At 41.9% G+C, this 23,104-nt stretch overlaps 1 long non-coding RNA gene across 2 annotated transcripts in view; it reads right to left on the bottom strand.

Annotated features, from left to right (window-relative positions):
- LOC127671766 (uncharacterized) overlaps positions 1-21,712 on the bottom strand; it is a 75,172-nt gene extending 53,460 nt beyond the window's left edge. For both annotated transcript variants that reach the window (XR_007974792.1, XR_007974791.1), the window contains exon 1: positions 21,538-21,712. This is a non-coding gene — a long non-coding RNA (uncharacterized LOC127671766). The remainder of the gene's footprint in view (positions 1-21,537) is intronic.
- Between the last annotated feature and the right edge of the window lie 1,392 nt (positions 21,713-23,104).

The raw sequence follows: 23,104 nt of genomic DNA, 5'->3' as shown, positions 1-23,104 counted from the left end.
CCCAGTGAGGAGGCTGATGAGGCAGTAAAACTAGTCAGGCTTCCTAAAAGGCCTCGTCTGACTCAGCCCACCTTGGATGCTGTGTTCACGCGTTAAAGGATTTGACTGGCAAAGGAGAAGTCCTTGGCCGCGAAAGTTTGAAAGCTGAACCTGGAACGTAGCATCTCTCTGCCTTACTCTGTCTTGCCAGTACGCATTCATGTCATTTAAGCTCTGATGTAGTAGTCACCATCTGTGCCATTGTAGGGGAAATGAAGTCGGAGGGACTTCATTTCACTTCTCAGACTAATCTTTACGGACCCTCTGCCTAATTTGTGGTTTGAATGTGACCGAGATGTTTCTGCATTCACGGTGCAGATATTTGGTCTGCTTTGGTGCAAATGTATGTCCAAAAGCCCGAGTATGACTTTGAATCTCGGCTTAGCCCACGCCCTAGTGTCTGACTTCCTCCTGTGTATTCTTTATACATGACTGAGAGTGGCCCCTTGTGGAATGTGTTTATAGCCATAGTTCATGAATGAGCTAGATAGATCTTCTCAATGTAGCCTCTAAAGAGCAACATCCTCGGGGCTCTTTCCTTCCCTGGGGCAGACTTTGGTTATTTTCCATCTGCCAGGAAACACACCTGCTCAAGCACATATTGCCACATTGTTAAACACGTTATGGGTGTCTGTATCACAAGCAACCTTGTAAATCCCTTCACAGGGTGAAGTGGTCTTATCCTTTGAGTGATATTCTGATAGGGATGTCCAGAACTTTTTGCACTTTATAATAGCTCCTCCATCCCAATTTGCAGCCACAGAACATCTTCCGTGATGTTTGGATCCACCTTTCCCACATCCAGGTCTCTGTACCACAGACTTCAAGAAGCATCTTAGTGACATTTCATGGAAACAGATTATCCAAGAGCATCCTTGTCGTGGTAACACTCGGAGCCATGACACTCGAAACTTTAAAAGAGCAGCAGAACATTTTGCCCTCTGATTCAGCAGAAACAAAAGTGAATCTGTTTCTTGGAGAACAACTCAGTTTTGGTAGCTGTAAAGCTGCAAAGCCTGCTGCTGCCTCTCCCAGGCTGGCCCTGACCGCTCCTCTTAAGCTCCGCCCCTTCTCTCTCAGCATCTTGCTTCAAGTCAATCCACCAGGCAAAGGAGCTTTCAGGAACATCTGTACTCTCTCATGCGGAAAGAGAAGCAGAGCAGACATCCTGCAGAAGGAAATACCAGTAAATAATAAAATACCAGGATCGACCTCTGTTGGGTGTCAACAGACGCCGCTCAGGGTTAAATGCGCAGAATCACAGATACAGCCCTATCCATGGAGCAAGCAATCGACGCTGTTGATGTTGCAGAAAACTGTATTGCTTTTCACATCTCCAAATGCCAGGCTCTGGTGTGCTGTGGAAGGGTCTGGATCGCATGGAGCAAGAGAAATGTAAACATTTGCAGCAACTTCTCTTTCCAAAAACACCTTGAAATTCCTCGCGAATCTTGGACTGTGTGCGGTTGAATAAGAAAGCATTATGCTTTTGATACCTAGTAAGCATTTAATAAGTATCTGAGACCATCAATGGCATTTGAAGTTAGAAACTTACCTGAGAAGCCACCTCACCTAGGCACAAAGTATCTTTCTAGAAGGTGGAAATAAAATTAGCCTCACAGTCACCAGGCAGAAGCTGAGGTACTGTCTTTGAAGCCATACACAACGCCTGTGCCCTGAGGTGTGCAGATTCTTTCAAATCTCGGCAGTCTAAATTCACCTAATCAGATGGAGTTACTGAAATACTCAACCCTTTGGTTTGTATTGTGTATGTTTATACTGAATGCAATACTAATTAATATTGACTGGTCAATAGTTGTTCTGAGTTTCTTCAGCATTTACAAAGAATATAATGAACAAATGTGTGCTAGTTATAAAATTCTTTTAATAAGATTTATCTTTTGTTACTTTTATTTATGTGTGTGTATCTTTGTGGGCTCATGTCATGTAAGGGCATACAGAGAAGTCATATGAGGACATCAGATCCCTTGCAACTAGAGTTACAGACATCTTGCTACTAGACCTCCACAGTGCTGGGAACGGGTCCTCTGGAAGGGCAGCAAATGTTCTTAACTGCTAAGCCATCTTTCCAGCCCACTATATAATTCTTATGTGAAAATCTAATCAGAAAAAAAACAAACCATTATTAATAATATAGACAAATTCGGGCTAATGAGATGGCTCAGTGGTTAAGAGCACTGGCTGCTTTTCCAGGGTACTGAATTCAATTCCCAGCAACCACATGGCGGCTCATAAAGGAATCTGATGCCTTCTCCTGGTATGCAGATGTACATGCATACAGAATAAATAAATATATAAATAAATGCATAAATAAAAAAAGAACATAAATTGAAATTATTTTTAAAAATAACAATATAGACAAAAAGCATCTGTTATTTATATTGTCCTTTTCTTATAATTATAAAGCTTTTTATTTTTTTATTTTGCTCAGTTAACCTTTCCTTTGTAAATTGTGAAGGAAGGGCAGGTGCATGTATCCCTAGGTACCCATGGAGTCTGGTCAGGGCATAGGTCCACCTAAGGTTGGAGTTACAGAGAGTTGTGTGACACCTGATACGCATGCTGTGAATGGAACTCTGGTCCGCTACAAAAGCGCTGTGCACTCTTAACAGCTGAGTCATCTCTCCACTCAGTTAATAGGTTGTTATTGTCATTGTCATGCATGAAATAGCTAGGTTCCCATTCCAAGATGTCCTTTAATGATCTGGGCCTCCTGACTCTTATGCAGAATCCTCCCATGCTGTATCAAGACTGATCACTAACAATGGCCTATGACAGGAATGACAGATATCACTCTCAAAAGTGATACAGAAACAACTGTGGCTTTCATACTGTATCCTGCAAGTCATCACTCATTCTGGGGGTACCGAGCTGGTGTGTTTTGAGGATCCCTGTGATAGGCTCCACATGGCACCATACAGGTTTTCAGTCAGCATCCAGAACCAGGAAACAGTCTCTCAGGCCCAGGTGAGAAGCCTTGAGAAGCTGTGGCCAGCTGGGGGTGGGGGGGAGGGGCAATGGCTGGAGAAGACTCTCCTGGACTTCAAAGCTGAGGAACCCAGGGAGATGATGTGTGGCTTTGTTTTGGTGATTCGTTCAGTGAAGAAAATAAACTAAAGAATTCACATTTTTAAAGATTTGACAAGAAAACTAATTTTCAAGGCTGATTGTATGTTGCTGCACGTGAGTGGTTGTTTTCCGCCTTCTTGTTGGACGTCCAGTGTGACGCCTTTCACTGCTACTCTATACATCTTTTATGCATTATATACATCAGTGCTAAGTTTCCTAGCTCCCTAATAGTGAAATTATTAAGTAAAATACTAACCTTGGGAATAATTTTGATATTCATTACCATATTTTATCAAGTTTTATTATAATGAGCAGTCATATTGAGTTAAAAGTCGATTGAGTCATGAAAGGCAGGTCTGAGCCTGATGGAAATATTCCTGTGTTAAAACTGAAGTCCGTGATGCCTCTGATTTTGGTATCCTATTATTTTAGGTACTAGTCTAGAAAATACATATTTCTTGGTATTCCATTGCTTGTTTGATACTATCTGATATTTGAGCCTACCTGTTGTCTACTCACTCTCTGTCCCTCTCTGTGCGCTGGCTTTCTGATTTGTTTCCATTTCAGAGAATAATTCTAATGCACTCCCAGACTGACGATCTGTAAGCCCAGGACTCACCGACTCATGTGCTATCTCATCTCTCCCTGGTGATACTCCACCCCTTCTCTACACACCCCATCCTTTCCTCACTCTCTGCTAGTGCTGACCAGGGTCACCAATCCCTACACTGCACTGTCTGCCTTCATGCTTTATCCATGTTTCTGGGTTGCCATAATGGATCTGTCCTTGGAAGGCCTTGCAATAATTTAATTTTGTCCCATTATAACTACTTACTGATATCTAATGCTTCCGTGATTATTTTACTGAACACTTCACTGAGTACTTTATGAACAAAAGACCATAATCTTCTCGTGATAAATGACTACAAATTATCACTGATGACAGTGCAGCCTGGCCTTCAGTGGAGCGTCTGTGGACAATGCCAACGAATCATCCAAAACGAAAGTCTGTCAGAACAAACTGTCAGAGTGGAGGGGAAACTCAGTCTGTCTCTTCTTTGACTGTTCTCTGACATCTCACGTAGTTGGGGGTTTAGAAATCTACCACTCCTCTAATGGCGTTCACTGGAGATGTGGACAGGCTGCAGAACTGGCAATAAACAATCATCAAGAGCAACAAGGAGACATAATCCGTTGAAGACAAGGCATCCTCCCGCTTCTCCAGCCCTTGCATACACTGGACCTTCAGCTGTTCAGAGGACAAGGATGGCTGTCACTGAACAAACATCAATGCTAATTGGTTTTCAGCCACTACACATATTTTTCATGGAGGAAAAAAATGTATACTGACTTAAAATTACCTTTTCAGCATCTGATAGAATTATATCAATTCTGGGTTATCAATGTTATTGCCTAAATTTCCCTCGGAAAGAACTAAATGCAGATAAGTACAAGAATGTATATTTTATAGACATTTATTGGAGTTTAGAATATTCAATAAAGCAGCCTTAACCAACAAATTGATTTTAAGAAAATTAAGTACATTTTAAAATAATACCTTCTGCTTGGAGTGGCGGTATACTCCTGCAATTATGACTTGGGAGATAGAGGCAGGAGGATCGGAATTCCAAAGGCTGTTCATCTTTGGATACATAGTGAGTCTGGGGCCAACCTGAACCCTGTCAGTCCCTGTCTCAAAACACAAAGTAAATAAATGAAAATACTTTCTCCAAAACTGAAAAACAAAGAGTGTGGACAAAGTCTCTGGGCACAAAGACAATTTCCAGAGTTCAAAAGAATAAATCTTTACATTGGAGATTGTTTCTATTTGGTCCAAAGAGATTTTTACTTGAAAAGACATTCAAAGAGCATATTAGAGTATGATTCCCATTTTGTTTGCCTCTTGTTATCTGAGCCCTCATTTTTCATCCTCTAAGTTAGCATAGAACATTCTTCGGGACAGCGCTGACATTCCTAACATACTTCCATAGAGGGCCTTTGGTTGAAACCCCTGCCAACATGATGGAGCAGTTTGTGAGCATTTTATTAAAAATATGATCCATTATTCTAGGTGTACACTATGTCTCATTATGTCATAGCACTCAAGTCTTTATAAACATTTTTGCATGCAACTCAATAATGCCTTATTCCACATAAAGATAACAGAGTTCTTTTTTTTTTTTTTTTTTTTTTGACAGTTTGAACAAACTCATAGCCAGAAGCAAAAACAGCCTGGTCTTCTATCGAGTTTTCGCATCTCAGTTTCTTTTCTTTTTTTTTTCTATATTCTTTGTTTACATTCCAAATGAATTTCCCTTTCCTTGATTTCCCCCTCCCCATAAGTCCCATAAGCCCTCTTCCCTCCTCCCTTTCTCCAATCAACCCCCTCCTACTTCTCTGTCCTGGCAATCCCCTATAATGCTGCATCAAGCCTTTCCAGGACCAGGGACCTCTCCTTCCTTCTTCTTGAGAATGACTTGATATGTGAATTGTGTCTTGGGTATTCAGAGCTTCTGGGCTAATATCCACTTATCAGTGACTGCATTCCATGTGCGTTCTTTTGTGGTTGGGTTACCTCACTTAGGATGATATTTTCCAGTTCTAACCATTTGCCTAAGAATTTCATGAATTCATTGTTTTTAATTGCTGAGTAGTATTCCATTGTGTAAATATACCACATTTTCTGTATCCATTCCCCCATTGAGGGACATCTGGGTTCTTTCCAGCTTCTGGCTATTATAAATAAGGCTGCTATGAACATAGTGGAGCATGTGTCCTTATTGCATGCCAGGGAATCCTCTGGGTCTATGTCCAGGAGTGGTATAGCAGGGTCATCTGGAAGTGTCATGCCCAGTTTTCTTAGGAACCCCCAGACTGATTTCCAGAGTGGTTGTACCATCTTACATTCCCACCAGCAGTGAAGGAGTGTTCCTCTTTCTCCACATACTCGCCAACACCTGCTGTCTCCTGAGTTTTTAATCTTAGCCATTCTGACTGGTGTGAGGTGAAATCTCAGGGTTGTTTAGATTTGCATTTCCCTGATGACTAAGGATGCTGAACATGTCTCAGTTTCTTCTCGTGGCTCTTTGTCTAGTCATTTGATATCAGATTGATTGGCAGCTGAGCTTGATTCTTTAAGGTGTCTTCTAAGACTTTGACCAAAGCTTAGTAGCCTATCCTGTGAAGAAACACCCATGCCTAGCATCAGCCGCGTTTAGTAATTCCTGCTTCTGTGACTCCTGGAATTTTAAACTGGGCTGCTATTTTCAGTGCCACTCAAGGATGTACTGAATTGTTTGCCCCAAGGCATTTATGTCTCTGGTTCTCATCCTATGGGGTCAGCTTTTTCTAGGAGTGACCTATGATTTATCTGCACAGCTTGAACATTTTGAATACATATAAGAAACTTTAAGAATATTCTACATTCCTTGGAGGTGAACCTTCAGCCCCCAAACAACTCTTTCTAGGTCTACTTCGTGGTGTGTGTTTAATTACAGACGTTTGTCCTTCAATAGAAACTACATGTTAAGATGGTTTTCCATTCTTTATTCTTTTATTAAAAATAGATTCTTACCTCATAAAAATACTACAATATACCTCAACCACACTTTCTCCCCCCTCTACTCCTCCTAGCTCCCCCCACCTTCCCTCTTCCCCAGATCCACTCCCCTTCCATTTCCTTTTCAGAAAAGATCACACCTCCAAGAAATCCCAGCCAAACAGGATAAAACAAGATACACTAAGACAGAGCAAGAGCCCTCATCTCAAGGCTGCCCAAGGCGAGCCAATAGGAGGAAAGGAGTCCCAAGAGCAGGCAAAAGAGTCAGAGAGGATATTTTCATCCTTAACAGTAATTAAGATCACATCTGTGTTCGGGCATTATTTCTCTTCCACCCCAACTCCTAACTCTCTGTCTCTTCTTCCCTCAAGGGCATCTCAGTGTCCAAATGAAGAAAAGTGGAAGCTTTCCTAAGTCCAAGTTCTTTGTTAACCACTGCCCACCCTGGGGGGAGGGAGGTACAAATGGTTACTCCCCCAAATTTGGCTTTACATTAACAAGTAGATTTCCTACATCAATTCTAGACCATCTATTCTCTTCAATGAAGTTTTTTTTAATAGTAGAAATAAGTACATCCAAAATATAGACTAAGAATAACACTAATATGACTCAGCACTTGACTTAACACCTTGTAGTTTACAAGTAATGCCCCCCATGTAATCTTACAGCCAATATCCATAGAAGAAAATGCACAAGTACCTCACGTTAAGATTCTTTCTTCATTCTCACCTGGGTCCCAGCTCCACTTTAGAAATGATGAAACCGAGATTCAAAGACTACCTTTGCCTAGCACATGGCTTTGAGATTCTAGCGAAGAACACAGAGACTCAAAGATCGCGATAAACCATCCCTTAAACTAACACATGCTCAGTTTTATCCCATAGCACACAATTAAAGCCATGCGTCATGTCCCATTTTACCAGGCACAGCTGTCATCGCAAAGCATGAGTGGAGAGACTCGTGTGTGTTTTTTTTTTCTTTTTTCTATCACCTCTTTATCCCTGGAGCTTCATTTTTAAAGGTCCTCCCTTATGTTTTTCCAGTATAGATAGTATAGATAGTGAACGTATCTCCCAGGGAGAGGAGTGGCTTGCTTCCTTCTCCAAAGTACTTTGGAGCACCTCAGTTAGGAAGTTCATCAATGCCTTTACTGCATTACCAAACAGACAAAATGCCCAATAACTCTGCTGGGTTTGAAAGTTGACAGGCTCTGAGATACCCAAAAGAGAACCGAGTCCTTCTTCCTGACCTGACAGGTAACACACACTTCTGCTTCTTCCTGCATTAGGCTGAAGGAGTAGAAGCGCAGACCTCGTATGACAGAAATCTGTACCTTTCCTGGTCTCCTCACATGTACAAAGGAGAATGAGGTGAGGTGTCATGGACGAGATAAGTGATCGTCGGGTGGGTCAATTTTTGTAATTGCTCTTTATAGATGAAATTTCATATACATACACACATCAGGTACATGTGTATATATTTGTATATGGACTCCATCAGTCAATGCACCTGTCCTCAGAACAGTAAAAAGTCCTCGCTTGCACTGGAAGCATAATGAGTAAAAATCAAAGAGTGTCTGAGATGTGGGCATCAATCACTTTATAAATGCAAGTGCAAATCTCAAATCCTATGAACTTGCAGAAAAGACCCAGCTTTCACATATACAGTCTTAAATAACAGAATTCTCACGTGTGTCTACGCTCCTTTATCCAAGCTCCTTTGTAGTAATAGTCTTAATTACGCCATTAACTACAATCTGTAGTCTTGCAATTAAATGCACTTTTCAGATGAATCATACAACAGTTTCTCAACATTTCAATCTCCCACAATGCAATGGAAAATGCGACTATCATTTACAATTTAATGAATAATTTGCTGACATAAGTACTTTCACTACAGCAAGGTACTACCTGAAATAAAATACTGGAAACACATACCTGACAGCACCTCATTGCTTTCGCTTCTTTCAGGGTTAGATTTTTTTTTTTTTTTTTTGCCCGCCTGTCTGATTTAACTTCAGGGAAAGGTGGAGAAAACCTATGGAAAGTAGGGACCTTGACTACTTCAAAGTTAACAGAGATCAAAGTCCAATCAAATCCATTGCATAAGGAGTAAGCTCAGCTGCAGAACCTGCCAGGTTAATGTTGGCTTGAAGGCTCTTAGTTTATGGCTTGTCAGAAAGGCTCAGCCTTGGACCTGTCAGCTATCTGAACACCGGGGATTTCTCACTGAGAAGACTTTCGGAAACCATGCAAACAAAGACTCACGGCAAAGTTCTCACAACCAGATAAGCACTTTAGTTGTTGGTAACTGAAGCGTTGACCACGGGAGAGGCCCACCATCTATCACATCTTTGCAATTTAACTCCTGATGAATACACACATTCTGCATGCTGCATCTTGGCTAAACATGACAACTTCAGTCTGAGGCATGAATTATCATTCTCCGGGATGTCAGTATGTTAAGAACATTGACATTAACAACTGTGTTTTTTCTATCTCCGTTTGAGTGGCCCTGTGAAGGAAGACAGTCTCTTGGAATGTTTTCAGAACCCAATTTAGATTTGTGATAATTTCTGCCTTTCCATAACTTTGGGTTAATGTGAAGTTTAAAAGGAGGAGGAGGAAGAGGAGGAAGAAGAGAAGGACAGAGAAGAAGAAGGAGGAGGAGGAGGCGGCAGCAATGCAGGAAAAGGGAGTACAGTCTGTTATTCAAAAGATGCATTGGGTGTTCTCGAAGGTTCTGCTTCACTTAAGCCCTCCTACCCCACACACATTGCCAGTAAAGGCAGGACGTTTTTTCCTTGAAATGGCCCATGCTATTTCGTTTGAATGGTGTGTGCTGCTGCTGGATGAACTGTGGTTCTGTCTCAACAACATTACTCAGAACTCACATTAAGCTAGTATCAGCCAACAAGCCCTTTGGTATCAGAGGAGGGAATAAATCACTTCTCCAGAAACACCCATCTGTTTTGAATAGTCCCGTGGATAGATGGCTGTCTGTTCAGGGAATATTAATATTGGGGAGGAAAGGGTGGGGGCGAAACTAAACCAAATAGTTTACTATGCTTTAAGTCTAAGCAGAAAGAGACGTTCCAGTAAATGCTTGAAACTGAAGCAGGAGAAGGCCAGAAACAGCCCTTGGCTAAAAAATAAAAAAATAATAAAAAATAAAAATTAAAAAAATAAAAGGAGAGGCCATTGATAATCCCTGTGACTTTAGTGACCTCTAGCGATCAAAACTGAGGACAAACTCATTGCACGCATTTTAATGTTTTGCTTTATAACTGTCCTTTATTCCTTTTAGTGTGTCTGTGTAATGTGTATTGTGTGAGTAGTGTGTGTGTGTATATGTGTATGTGTGTATGTGTGTGTATATGTGTATGTGTGAATGTGTGTGTATGTGTATGCATGTGTTGTGTGTGTAAAAGAGTGTATGTATTTGTGTGAATATGTATGAGTGTATGTATGTATGTGTGTGTTGTGTGAGAGTATATGTGTGAGTGTGTGTGAGTGTGTATGTATGTATGTGTATGGATGTATATGTTTCTTATACTCATGTGTGTGCAAGGATCAGAGAGGACTTTGGGGGCTGCTCTACCACTCTTTACCTTATTGACTTGAGATAGAATCTCTCTCTGAATCTAGAATTAGGGTGGCTGCCGGTCAGTCCTGTCTCTGCTTCCCTACCTTGTCCCCCAAGTACTGGAGCTACAAATGCACTGAGTCACCCCTGGCTTTGTCCACTGGTGCTAGGGATTAGAACTCAAGTCCTCATGCAACACATCAAGCACCCCATCCGCTAAGCCACTTCCCAATCGCTACTGTTCTTTCTCCTAACAAAGCAGCACTACTGAAATTTCTCTCTAGTGATAAAATCATAAACAAAGGGGGAACATGGCCCATGGCCTCGCAGCTGAGTCTCCATTGCCTTTGGCCCTGTTTTTGAGCGTTTGCATTCAGGCTTGCCACAGTGCATACCACCAGAGGCTAGTTCCCGAACCACACTGCCATAGCGGCGGATTTCCATCATCTTCCGGTGCCCTGCCGTTGTCTAGCCTTCTGCTGTGTTCCTCACCCTAGCTGCTTAACATTTCATCACGAGTTATTCATTTCTATCAGCGATTTAGGTGCTAATTCTTTTTTTTTTAATTTTCTATATTCTTTGTTTACATTTCAAATGATTTTCCCTTTCCTGGATCCCCCCTCCCCATAAGTCCCATAAGCCCTCTTCCCTCCTCCCGTTCTCCAATAAACCCCCTCCTACTTCTCTGTCCTGGTACTCCCTTACAATGCTGCATCAAGCCTTTCCAGGACCAGGGACCTCTCCTTCCTTCTTCTTGGGAATCATTTGATATGTGAGTTGTGTCTTGGGTATTCAGAGCTTCTGGGCTAATATCCACTTATCAGTGACGGCATTCCATGTGTGTTCTTTTGTGATTGGGTTACCTCACTTAGGATGATATTTTCCAGTTCCAAGCATTTTCCTAAGAATTTCATGAATTCATTGTTTTTAATTACTGAGTAGTATTCCACTGTGTAAATATACCACATTTTCTGTATCCATTCCTCCATTGAGGGACATCTGGGTTCTTTCCAGCTTCTGGCTATTATAAATAAGGCTGTTATGAACATAGTGTAGCATGTGTCCTTATTTCATGCCGGGAAATCCTCTGGGTCTATGCCCAGGAGTGGTATAGCAGGGTCCTCCAGAAGTGTCATGCCCAGTTTTCTGAGGAACCCCCAGACTGAATTCCAGAGTGGTTGTACCAACTTGCATTCCCACCAGTAGTGGAGGAGTGTTCCTCTTTCTCCACATTCTTTTCTTCATTTTAGGAGCTAAATCTCTTCCAGCATTGTGGCTTCATGGGTGCTGACTTGGGAATAAACTTTCCTCGCTGCGTAGGTATATGTCAAAGCATCTGTGTAGTTCTTATGCTTTTATATATCCATTTAAAATTAAACTTAATAGGCAAAAAGGAAACCATATCTAGCAACATGTAGCTGCTCCATTAATCTGCTTCAGATGATAAAAATGAACCACCTCTGTAATTAAAAGAAAATAATTAAAAAAATAAAATTTCTTGTTAAAAGTATAAGCTACATGGAATAGTACACACCTGTAACTCCAGCCCTCAGGAGGCTGAGGCTGGAGGAACACAAGTTTAAGACCAACCATTACTACCCAGAGGGGCCCTATCTCAAAAATTAAATGAAAATTCAAAAAGCACATCCATGGAGAATACACGTATTTTCAATGAATATTATCAAATTTCCAAATAAGTGAGAGAGAAATGTTTACCAAGATGCAATTTCGGTCTCTTCACCAGGGGTAGAGGGTGCGGCACTCTGCAGTCTAGGGCAGCCCATAAACAGAGCCCAGCTACAACTAGACATTCTTTGCCAGTGGCTTACAGAAGCAAATATAGCCAACACAAAGGCTGGGACTGGAACTCCAATCACGGGGTGCTTGCCTGACACGTGTGAGGGCTGGGCTCAACTCCAGCACTTCATATTGCAAATAATTGATGATGATGATGATGATGATGATGATGATGATGATGATGATGGCAGTGATGATGATGATGATGACGACGACAGTGATGATGATGACAAAGATGGCGGCGACCAACGACGATGATCATAATGCTGAAACAGAGGCTGTTGGGTAACAGCACCTGTTACCAATCCTAATGACATAAGTCTGATCTCCAAGATCCACATGGTAGAAGGAGAGAACTGAATTCTGCACATTGTCCTCTGACCTGCAAACTATGCTTTGTTGGTACATGTGAGTGCACACATGCACACGTACCCTCACTCGTGTATGTAACTCACACATACATATGAATGTGCACACACACAAATAAATCGATAAACAAAAGTAAAGAAAGGCGGCTGGAGAGCTGGCTCGGCGTTTAAGAGCTCTTGCTGCTCTTGCAGAGGACTGGAGTTTAGTTTCGAGCACCCACGTCCAACCAGGAGTGGAAAGGCTCACGGCTGCTTGTAACTTCATCTCCGGAGGATCCAAAGCCTCTGACTTCCGAGAACATCTGCATCATGTGTACTTACTGAGATATGGATACATATTTAAAAATAAAATAAACATATATTCAAAATATGGAAATAGGTAAGCTACACAGTACCCCTGTGTGTTAATTCAAGGTTATGCTGATTGGCGGGAGGAGATCACTACAGAGTTATCAGACCCCAGGGCATCTTTAACACATACAATACAGTTCCTACATCAGAACAAGAGAAAAGGGAGATTTTTGATGTGTTGTTTCAGAAGATAAGGTTTCACTATGTAGCCCAGGCTGAGTTCGAACTCCCCACTCTACCTCCCCTTCCTCTTAAGTATCACAACTACAGGAATATGCCAGCATCCCACCTAAATCCTCTATTGCTACTTTAAGCCCCCACCAACTGAAGGTTGCATGATGAGGGTGTTGACTGGAAGCTTGGTTTTCCATCGCTTGGGAGTTTACAGGACAAACACACCTGCCCTTTTCTTGTGTTATAGGACAAATAATACCGGGTAAAGCTTGCAAAGAAGGGGTGATGGGCAGAGAGGTGACAGCGTGGGAACTTCGCATTTACTAGATTAAGGTAACGCACTCAGAAGTGCTGTGTGTGTACAAATCGGGCCATATTGGAATGAACTAGATTTCTTTGTTGTACTGCATTGTATTCAAGAACACTCTGTGTTGCATCTTCCCAGGAGCATATGTCAATGCACCACAGGAATTGAGTGCTTTTTAAGAAACACTTTTATATATGCTTTCTTTCTTTGACGCCAATTGCAGAAAGTGGAAGATCAATCAGGTTTTCTGGTTTAAGCAGGTAGAAAGGTCAAAATGCTTGAGGGGTGGTGCAGTTCACAGGTGTTGTGTGTGCGGTACAAACACATTTGGTGAAAGGGAAGAACATGGGGCAAGCCAACCTGCCCCTTTCCCTCAAGGTACTCCCGGCCTCCCAAAAGCTACACACAGTCACTTCCCGGATGCTTTCCCAAGATGGAATAGGAACAATATGAACCAGTCCTCCACACCAAGTGAGGAACTACTTAATCTGTCTCCTCAGCCTCTTTCCCACAGCCTGAAGATGATCCAGATGCCACAGAGATGCCTCGTCCTGGCCGAGATCTGGGCTGTGTCTGTCCTACCTCACCTCTAATGCTCACGAGAGGCACAGGGTACCTTCAGTAGTGTTTGGTTAGCACGTTATGGTAACATGCAAAGTAAATCAGTATTGGCTAGGAGACATCAAAAACTAGGAAGTGAACAGCAAGAGGAGCTTAGAGGGTCCAAGAAGACAGTAGGCGTCTTCTGCCCAGGGCCTGGATAGGAAGAAGCAGCTCAAACCGTGTCCTGTGTTGGAAGCCCTCACTCCCCACGCCATGCGAGCTGCCCACAGATTTCCCTTTCAGCCCTGATTACTGAAGAAAGACTTTACCCAGCCAAGGTAATTTTTATTTTTAATGAATGATACACAAGATCAGTTGGAGACATTAATTTTTTTGGTTGAAGCTGGGCATTCTGCAGAGTCATTAAACAGATAAACAAAATATAAACAGAAAACTATGACACTGATATTGTGCTACTGAGATTGTCTTTTTATGGTGTATTTATGTTCATGCCACATGCTAGCCTCAGACCTGCAGCATTCCTCATGATTGTTATAGGACTCTTTTTATTAAATTATATCATCTAATGAGATATGAAACTAGTAACAAGAAAATCAGTTATTTGGAAATGGCTTTTTTTCCCCAGCATTTCTCATCTTTGTCTTCTAAGCAAAAGCATAAACTCACTTTAATCTCTTCTCCCTGCCTGCTATATCCAGGTTGTCGGCTTTCTGAAATGTCATTTTTCTGAGGGGAAAAATCCAACAAGCCTGGTGCTCTGGCTGAGCCACACATTTCTGTAGTGAGACTGCACCAAGCCAGAGAACAAGCCACCCCTTGATATGTCTTTAAGAGTGATAAGTAATTGAAACCCTTCTACACACAAACATAAATAACCGGTGAGCGGAGTGTGCCACAAGGGGGCAGCACAGCCGTGCAGCTCGCTGTGGGGATGGTGTGGCAAGCCTGGGGCATGCATTTAAGATTTTGCTCAACATCAAAGGCTTCTCTTGTCATTTGAAGCCATATTATCCTCTGTGGCCTCAGCCAATAGATCTCTAGAGTCTTTGTGTGTGTTCTGGAGTCTGACACTGCCAGGTTTCTTGGTCCCAAGTAAGTTGGCCCCAGACTCACTATGTTACAGTTCTCTAATTAGACACAAGCTTGTCATAATGAAGAGACTTTTGGTATCAAGCATCCCAAACCCACTTCACAGAAGCTTCTAAGGACACCAGGCTACTCACAGATAGCAGACAGGCTAGAGGTTGCAGTTTATTGCTGGAGGTTGTGACCATGCATCTGAGAACACCGTCATTGCTATAGTGTGACTTCATCTGAGAACACTGTCGTCACTATAGTGTGGTTTCTGACTTTCACTTCTCTGTTTCTTCAAAGGAAAGCAGACAGGCTTGGATTGTATGGGCTGCTTATATATGTGCTGAACAGCCAACCCCAGAAGTACTGGTCACATAATAAAGTGTATAACTCCTTGGGCTCCATCACTAAGCCTGAGGGAAAGTACTCCCAAATGGGAGACAGACGCTGGGCACAAAATGTCTTTCAGGAGGCTGCAACTGGAGCTAGAGAAGCCAGGCACTTCTTCGTTGCTATTACCAAGGCCATCCCACGCCTTCAGTTCCTATGGTGAGGCATAGAGATATCCTGAACCGTGCTCATCACTGAGAAGATAGCTTGTTCATGAGAGTAGCAGTCACTCTTGTTCATGCCACAGGCTGGTGATGTGTGGTGGTCACATGTCTACCCCACTCTAGATTAGTCTTCTAAGTACCAAGCCCAGTAATCCATCTCCATCCCACATCTTTCACGGATATGCTCCCAATTCTACGTGTCTGAAGGAAACTCACAGTCCTTCTCTACAAGTGTGATTGCTTCCTGAATTCCTAACTCTATAGTCAGGACCAATCATGCAACCTGGAAAAATTTGAGCCTAGCTTTTCTCCCTCCCCCTTAACCAACTCAACACCAGGTCATCCAATATGAAGTCTAAAGTTGTTTGATGAGTGCAGTCAACTCTACAATGGCTCCTTCAACTGAAACATTGGACTCCCTTCAGTTCCCACTAAGGTCTTTTTTACACTTTCCTCATCAAGTGTCATTTCTAATAATATGCCTCCTCCTTCTTGTGTGGGTCAAGTCTGCCCCACAAGCCTGACTCACAGACTGTGAGATGGAATCCGCATCCCGTATGAATGCCACGGTGTAAGGTGGCACTGACCACAGCTTCTATCCATGACTCTTATCACTGCCCGCTCCTCCATCTGTCCCAGCCACAGTGAGTCACCTTCACACCTCTGAATGGTACATAGCTGCCTTGGGCTCCAAGATAAGATACCCACCCAAAATCCCCTGTCCTGTGCTTCCCTGAACCAAGGACCTGTTCTTGTCATCTTGTGTTGTTTTTCCTGCAGCTACAGAGAATTTGAAATCATGTTTTGGGTTATGTGGTGTAATGGTCCAACTGACAGGCTGCCACGGTTTAGATCTTAGCTCTACCATATTCTGTGGTGATAGTCTATGAAATCATGATGAGCAATTAGTGTTAAGTAAGCATGGTTAGGAACCAATGCCTTTTCACTAATGTAATGTCCTTGTCAGAATGAAGAGTGATAGAGTCAACAGAAAACACACACACACACACACACACACACACACACACACACACACACGGGGCAGTAGAGAGAAAGAGAGGCTATAATTAGAGAGCAAACCCACTTTCTTGAGCTTATCTGGATCCCCAGGGCCTAAGGATGGGCTTACATCTGTTGCTATACTAAGCCAGCAGTTTCTGTCCCTCCCTCCCCCCCCCCACACACAAACTACAGTAAGAAAGGTAAATCAGAAAGCATGAGTATCTATAGTTTGAGAATTTAATGAAATGTGACTGACCCTTTGGGGCTAATTTTTAAGAAAAATTTGTCATTCAAACTGACTATCAGCTATTTGCCATTGATCATTTTGACACATAATAAAACTACTCCTCTGAAATTGGTAAATTGTAAAAATGCATGGAATAAGTATCTTCTGGAAGTGTCTTGCACTGGCACCATAGCCTGTGTGTGTGTGTGTGTGTGTGTGTGTGTGTGTGTGTGTGTGTGTGTGTTTCTGAGCTAAAAATACAGTATTAGAATCAGAGAACTCATTCCATAGGTTTCTAGCAGTCCTGACATAGTAGACATAGTAGGTATGCTTACTAGTGGTCATTAATAGCAAATGAAACATAATAACAAGGAAAGCATGGGAGGGAGGGGAGAAACACCTCCACACAGTTAACAGTCTGTTGCTCATGATTGGCATCCCAGGGGGGAGAAAGACAATACTCAAAAATATTTTAAAAAGTCCAATTTTTAACATGACTAAAAGTATCATCATATATATTTATGAAGCTAACAGATCTTCAAGGGAAATTACCTTCAGACAGATCACAATCTAAAGCAAAACAAAGGCTTGAAAACAGACACCAAAACCACATAGTATGGGAGTTTTGGATCCTCAGGGCCTAAGGATGGGCTTACATCTGTTGCTATACTAAGCCAGCAGTTTCTGTCCCTCCCTCCCCCCACACACACACAAACTACAGTAAGAAAGGTAAATCAGAAAGCATGAGGATCTATAGATTGCTCAGTGGTTAAGAGCACTTTCTCTCTTGCAGAAGACGCAGGTTTGGTTTGCAGCACCCACATCTGGAGGTTCATAACCTCCTGTAACTTTAGTTCCAGAGGTTTCTATGCCTTGTGGCTCCTGAGGTCCTATCAAAGTTTGCTTCCTGCTGCTATCCTAAACACTAAGACCAAAGGCAATTTTGGGAGGGGGAGATAGAAAGGGATAAAAGTGGGTTCATTTGGCTGGCCCATCCCAATTACAGTCTATTGTTGAGAGAAGTAGGGGCATCAACTCAGGCAGGAGCAGAACCCAGAGCTATGGAGCTATGGAGGAAATCTGCCTACTGTCTTCCTCTCTATGGTTCGACCTCTTGCTTTCATACAGCCTAGAACTACCTGCCCACCTGAAGAGGGTGGCACCACCTGAAGTGGGCTGGACCCTCCCATATCAGTCATTAATCAAGAAAATGCTCCCACACAATTACAGGCCAGTCCTCCATTGAATGTGGCCTAGGAACCACCAGATGTGGCTGCTGCAATTCTCAATAGAGATTCCCTCTTCCCAGATGACCATAACATGTGTCAAGCTGACAAAATCCTAACCAGCACAGACTCACAAATATACAAGAAATACAGTGAAAATAAAAACATGCAGTATCTTTGGTGGAGGAACAGCAAGACCAGGGATCAGCTTTTCAGCAGAAATTATAGAGGCCACAAAATAAGGTATGAACTGAAGTTTCCTTAAAAAGAAGTGAATGTGTCAAACATCTTACAAAATTGATTAAGATTGCAGAGATGGAATGTTACAGGCTGGGGTCCATTTACATCTCTCAAAGAAGCCCTGTACTGTCCACCTCTATGTGTGATATGACATTCTTGTGATTATTGGGTAAACCCTTTGGAGTAAGCAAGCACCCAGTGTACTGGCTAGTTTTGTGTGTCAACTTGACACAGGCTGGAGTTATCACAGAGAAAGGAGCTTCAGTTGGGGAAGTGCCTCCATGAGATCTGGTTGGGGGGCATTTTCTCAATTAGTGATTAAGTGGGGAGGGCCCCTTGTGGGTGGTACCACTTTTGGGGCTGGTGCTCTTGGGTTCTATAAGAGAGCAGGCTGAGCAAGCCAGGGGAAGCAAGCCAGTAAGAAACATCCCTCCATGGCCTCTGCATCAACTCCTGCTTCAATTCCTGACCTGCTTGAGTTCCAGTCCTGACTTCCTTTAGTGATGAACTGCAATGTGGAAGTGTAAACTCAATAAACCCTTTCCTCCCCAACTTGCTTCTTGGTCATGATGTTTGTGCAGGAATAGAAACCCTGACTAAGACACCCAGCTTCTGCTGGCCCAAAGATTTAGAATAAAATACCACCGAGGACTACAGCAAATTTCCCACTACAATGGAGGAAGGACTACAGCAGATTGCTAGAACCCACCCTCCTCATGTTTCTACCAACACATTGTACAAACGCCATGATTTATGACTTTGTTTTGTTACTACAAACAGATGAGATTGTTTCCACATTGGAATGTGGTATTTGTAGGTAACTAACATATGTGTTCCCAGGCTACAGTCATTCATATTTGGGTCTAAAATAAGCTATCTTTTATTCCCTTTGAGGTAAGAGATGTGTCTTTAACTTGACCAAAAAATACACTTTTAAAGTAACAAAAGAAAATCGTAAGGCATTTACAAATCTGTACAAAGTTAGAGTGTCCTTCAAAAGCTAAAGAAAAATACAAAGCATTTAAATCTATAAAATGAATAAATTCTTCACTGGATGTTATCACAAAACCTTTTTTTTTAAAATATAATGTTGGGGGGCTGGAGAGATGGTTCAGGGGTTAAGAGCACTGACTGCTCTTCCAGAGGTCCTGACTTCAATTACCAGCAACCACATGGTGGCTCACATCCATCTGTAATGGGATCTGATGTCCTCTTCTGCTGTGTCTGAAGAGAGCAATGGTGTACTCGTAAGCATAAAATAAATAAATCTTTTAAAAAATAATGTTGGGACTCTGGACAAAGAAAGAGGTAGACCTTTACCTCTTATTCTACTCTCTCAAATCCAACTCTCCATTCTTGTCTTAATTTCCATTCTTGTCTTAATTTCTGCAGGAGATCACCAGCCAAGGCCCCTCTTTCATCTCTGCCTTCTTCTCTAAAGAACTTCATAGATCTTCCCCTCTGGCCCTTTTCTTACCAGTCATTACTTTATCCCAACCCCCAACTCCAACAGGCAACTCTGACCAAGGAAACAAGTAAATTCACTGCAGATTGTTATCTAGCCAACCTCTCTCCTAAATCTAATTCACAGTCTCATCTCTAATGATGCAGAGACCACCTGGATGGCCCCCCCATTGGATCACACAGATCTTCCCGTCCAAAATTTTCTCCCTGGACACATAGCATTCTCTGGCCCCGTAGCCCCAGCAGGCACTGAGAACCCATAGGCCACTAATGCCAAGAAAGCAGGTAGGCTGACTATGAATCTTGACCTCTCCCTCCATCCTTCCAAACCCATCCACCATTTTTTTTACCTGAACAAAATTTTTATTTTATTTAAATTTATTTAAATTTCTAGAAGACTGTCCCATCCACCATTTCTATCCCTAGCTCCATAACAGACCTGCTGTGGCCTCAACTCACTCTCTGCCCCCGATCCTGATGGCTTATGAATTGGTAAGATTAATATAGTAAAAAATGGCCAACCCACCACAAGCAATCTACAAATTCAATGGAGTCCCCATTAATATCCCAACACAATTTTTCACAGATCTTGAAAGGATAATTCTCAGCTTCATATGGACACACACACACACACACACACACACAAACCAACAAACAAGCAATAACAACAATAAAAACTGAATAACAGGATAGCTAAAATAACCCTGAACAATACAAGAACTGTGTTAAGTAGCACCATCACTGATTTAAACTTTTACTCCAAACCTATAATAATAAAAACAGCATGGTGTTAGCACAGAAACAAACATATTGCCCAATGAAATCAAATTGAAGACCCAGACTTAATCTACACACCTATGGACACTTGATTTATAATTTTTTTAAAAAGCCAGAAATACACACTGGAGAACAAACAGCATCTACAACACATGAAGCTGATAATATTGGATATTTGCATGCTTAAGAATTCAAATAGATCCATGCTTATCACCCTGAATAAAATCCAACTCCATATGGATGCAAGGCCTCAACATAAAACCAAATACACCAATAGGAGAAAAAGCAGGGAATAACCTTGAATTCATTGGCACAGGAAAGGACTTTCCAAACACAACACCAATAGCACAGGCACTAACATCAACTATTAATAAATGGGACCTCATCAAACTAAGAAGCTTCAAGCCATCAGAATGGGGAAGGATTTAAATCAATTACACATGCAATAGAGGGCTAATATGCAAAATAAAGAACTCAAAAAAAAAACCCTGGATATCAAGAAAACAAATAAACCAATTAAAAATGAGGTCCATATCTAAACAGAGAATTCTCAAAGAGGAAACTCAAATGGTTGAGGAACACTTAAAGAGATGCTCAACAATCTTACTCAGCAGGAAAATGCAAATCAAGACTATTTTGAGACTTCATCTTATACCAGTCAGAATCATATAACCAAAAGCCACTTCATCCTATCATAGAGAAACTTGCTCAACCATGTTCATTGCTATGCTATTCATAATAGCCAGTAATGATCTAGGTTGGAATCAACCTAGTAATCTATGTTGGAAACAACCTAGATGTACCTCAAAAGAAGAATGGACAAAGAAAATGTAGTATATTTATACAATGAAGTATTACTTTGATGTATCTCAGACCTAGAAAGAAAAATATAGTATGTATTCAGTCATATGTGGATATTAGCTGTTAAGTCAGTAATAACTATTGTCAGTAATATTTAAATCCTGGCACAGTGTTCCTTCCCACTTTTGACTACTTATATTCCCAGATGAAACACACACACACACACACACACACACTTTATATTTGAATATGCCTTGAACATCACAATAGCTGGGTAACTGCCTATCCCCCAGGCTGTTAGAATCTACCTCCCACTAATAACTCTGAATTATTACTTACTAATATCTATGTTCCATCTTGGCTGCTCTTAACTCCAATTAGTCGGCCCTCTGGGCCACATTCTTCTGGCCCAGAGCTCAGGGCATTTCTCCTTGCTTCTCTATCCCATGGTGGCTCTTGTCTCTCTCCTGCACACTCTTCTAAGGAATGGTGGCTCTCTCCTCCCTGCTCCTTCCCCATGATCCCAAGTCTGGGAAACCTAAATCCTGCCTGTGTCTCTTCTCCTCAGGTATTGGTTGTTGGCATCTTTATCTACCAATCAGAATTAACTGGGGGCAGGTACCTTAGTGTCTTATGTTTGAGCTCTCTTGTGCAAACAGTTGGAGGGGGACAAAAATTATCATTAGAAAACAAGCAGCATTAGGCCAAACTCACTATAGATAACCAAGCTGTAATCCATAGAACCACAAAGATTAGGTATAGAGAACAGGACTTGTTGGGGGATGGCAGATAGATCTTATTAGGAAAGGGAAATAGAATATATAGTTATAGAAGGATGTGAGGGGCTGAAACAGGAAGATCATAGAGGGGCATAAGAGAAAGAAAGTGGGGAGAGACAGCTAAAACTAAAGGCCATTTGAGAGAAAGTCTGAACATCTAATACAGTAGACGCTTCCTAAAATGTATACACATAGGAAGGGAATCTAACAGAAATCACCTAATAATGGGAGAGCTAGAATCCCAGCTGGCCATCTTTTGTTACTAAAGGAAGCTTCCAATTCTGGGACTGTGTTACATCTAATTGAGTTGTTGGCCAAAGAGGTCCCATAGGAACTCTTAAACAACCCAGGCTGTTGCCAAGAAGATAGGGTTTTCCACAAACTGATGGCACAAACCAGAATCTGTTAATAAAGACAAGAGGTACATAACTCATTGTCCCTAAAGAAGTCAAGCCAGTGCCCATCTAGGGGCCTCACAGCTGTGTGTTAGCCTCTTGGTGTGGGAAGGTACATTGATTGCATACTACCAAAGGAGAAACATAAACACCAACCAAGCCATAAACACTCTATCTACTATACTATTCTGCCTGGAAGACACACTAGAGCAATGGTGGCTCATTGCTTGTGTGAGTAACCAGTCAATATCTGGTCTGACTTAAACTGAGTCTACAAGTTGAAACCCATACCCAACACTGCTTGAGTGACCACGAAACTGAGACTAGATAAACCAGGGATCTAGGATTAAGCCAAATACTACTGTTCTAAAAAGAAAACCAATTAAATGGCTCCTAATAACATTCTGCTACACTCGTAGATCAGTATCTTGCTCAGTCACCATCAAATGATCACACGGCAACAAACAGAGAGACCCACAGCCAGACCTTATGTTGAGTGAGAAATATCAGAACACTCATCCCTAAATGGGATTTCTCCATCAAATTCTTCCCCTAAGATTCAGGGATCCATGCACAAGAGAAGACAAAAAAAGAGTGTAAGAACCAGGGGGGGTAGAATACATCAAGAAAACAAAGCTCTCTAAATCAATATGACCGAATCTCATATAAACTCACAGAGACTGAGGCAGCATGCACAGGCGTATGCATGAGTCTCTCCATCAGGTCATCTGT

The sequence above is a fragment of the Apodemus sylvaticus genome, chromosome 21 (assembly GCF_947179515.1).
Source record: "Apodemus sylvaticus chromosome 21, mApoSyl1.1, whole genome shotgun sequence".
In the NCBI taxonomy this organism is placed as follows: Eukaryota; Metazoa; Chordata; class Mammalia; order Rodentia; family Muridae; genus Apodemus; species Apodemus sylvaticus.
The sequence above is the reverse complement of the archived record's forward strand: the minus strand, read 5'-3'. Positions and strand labels throughout refer to the sequence as shown.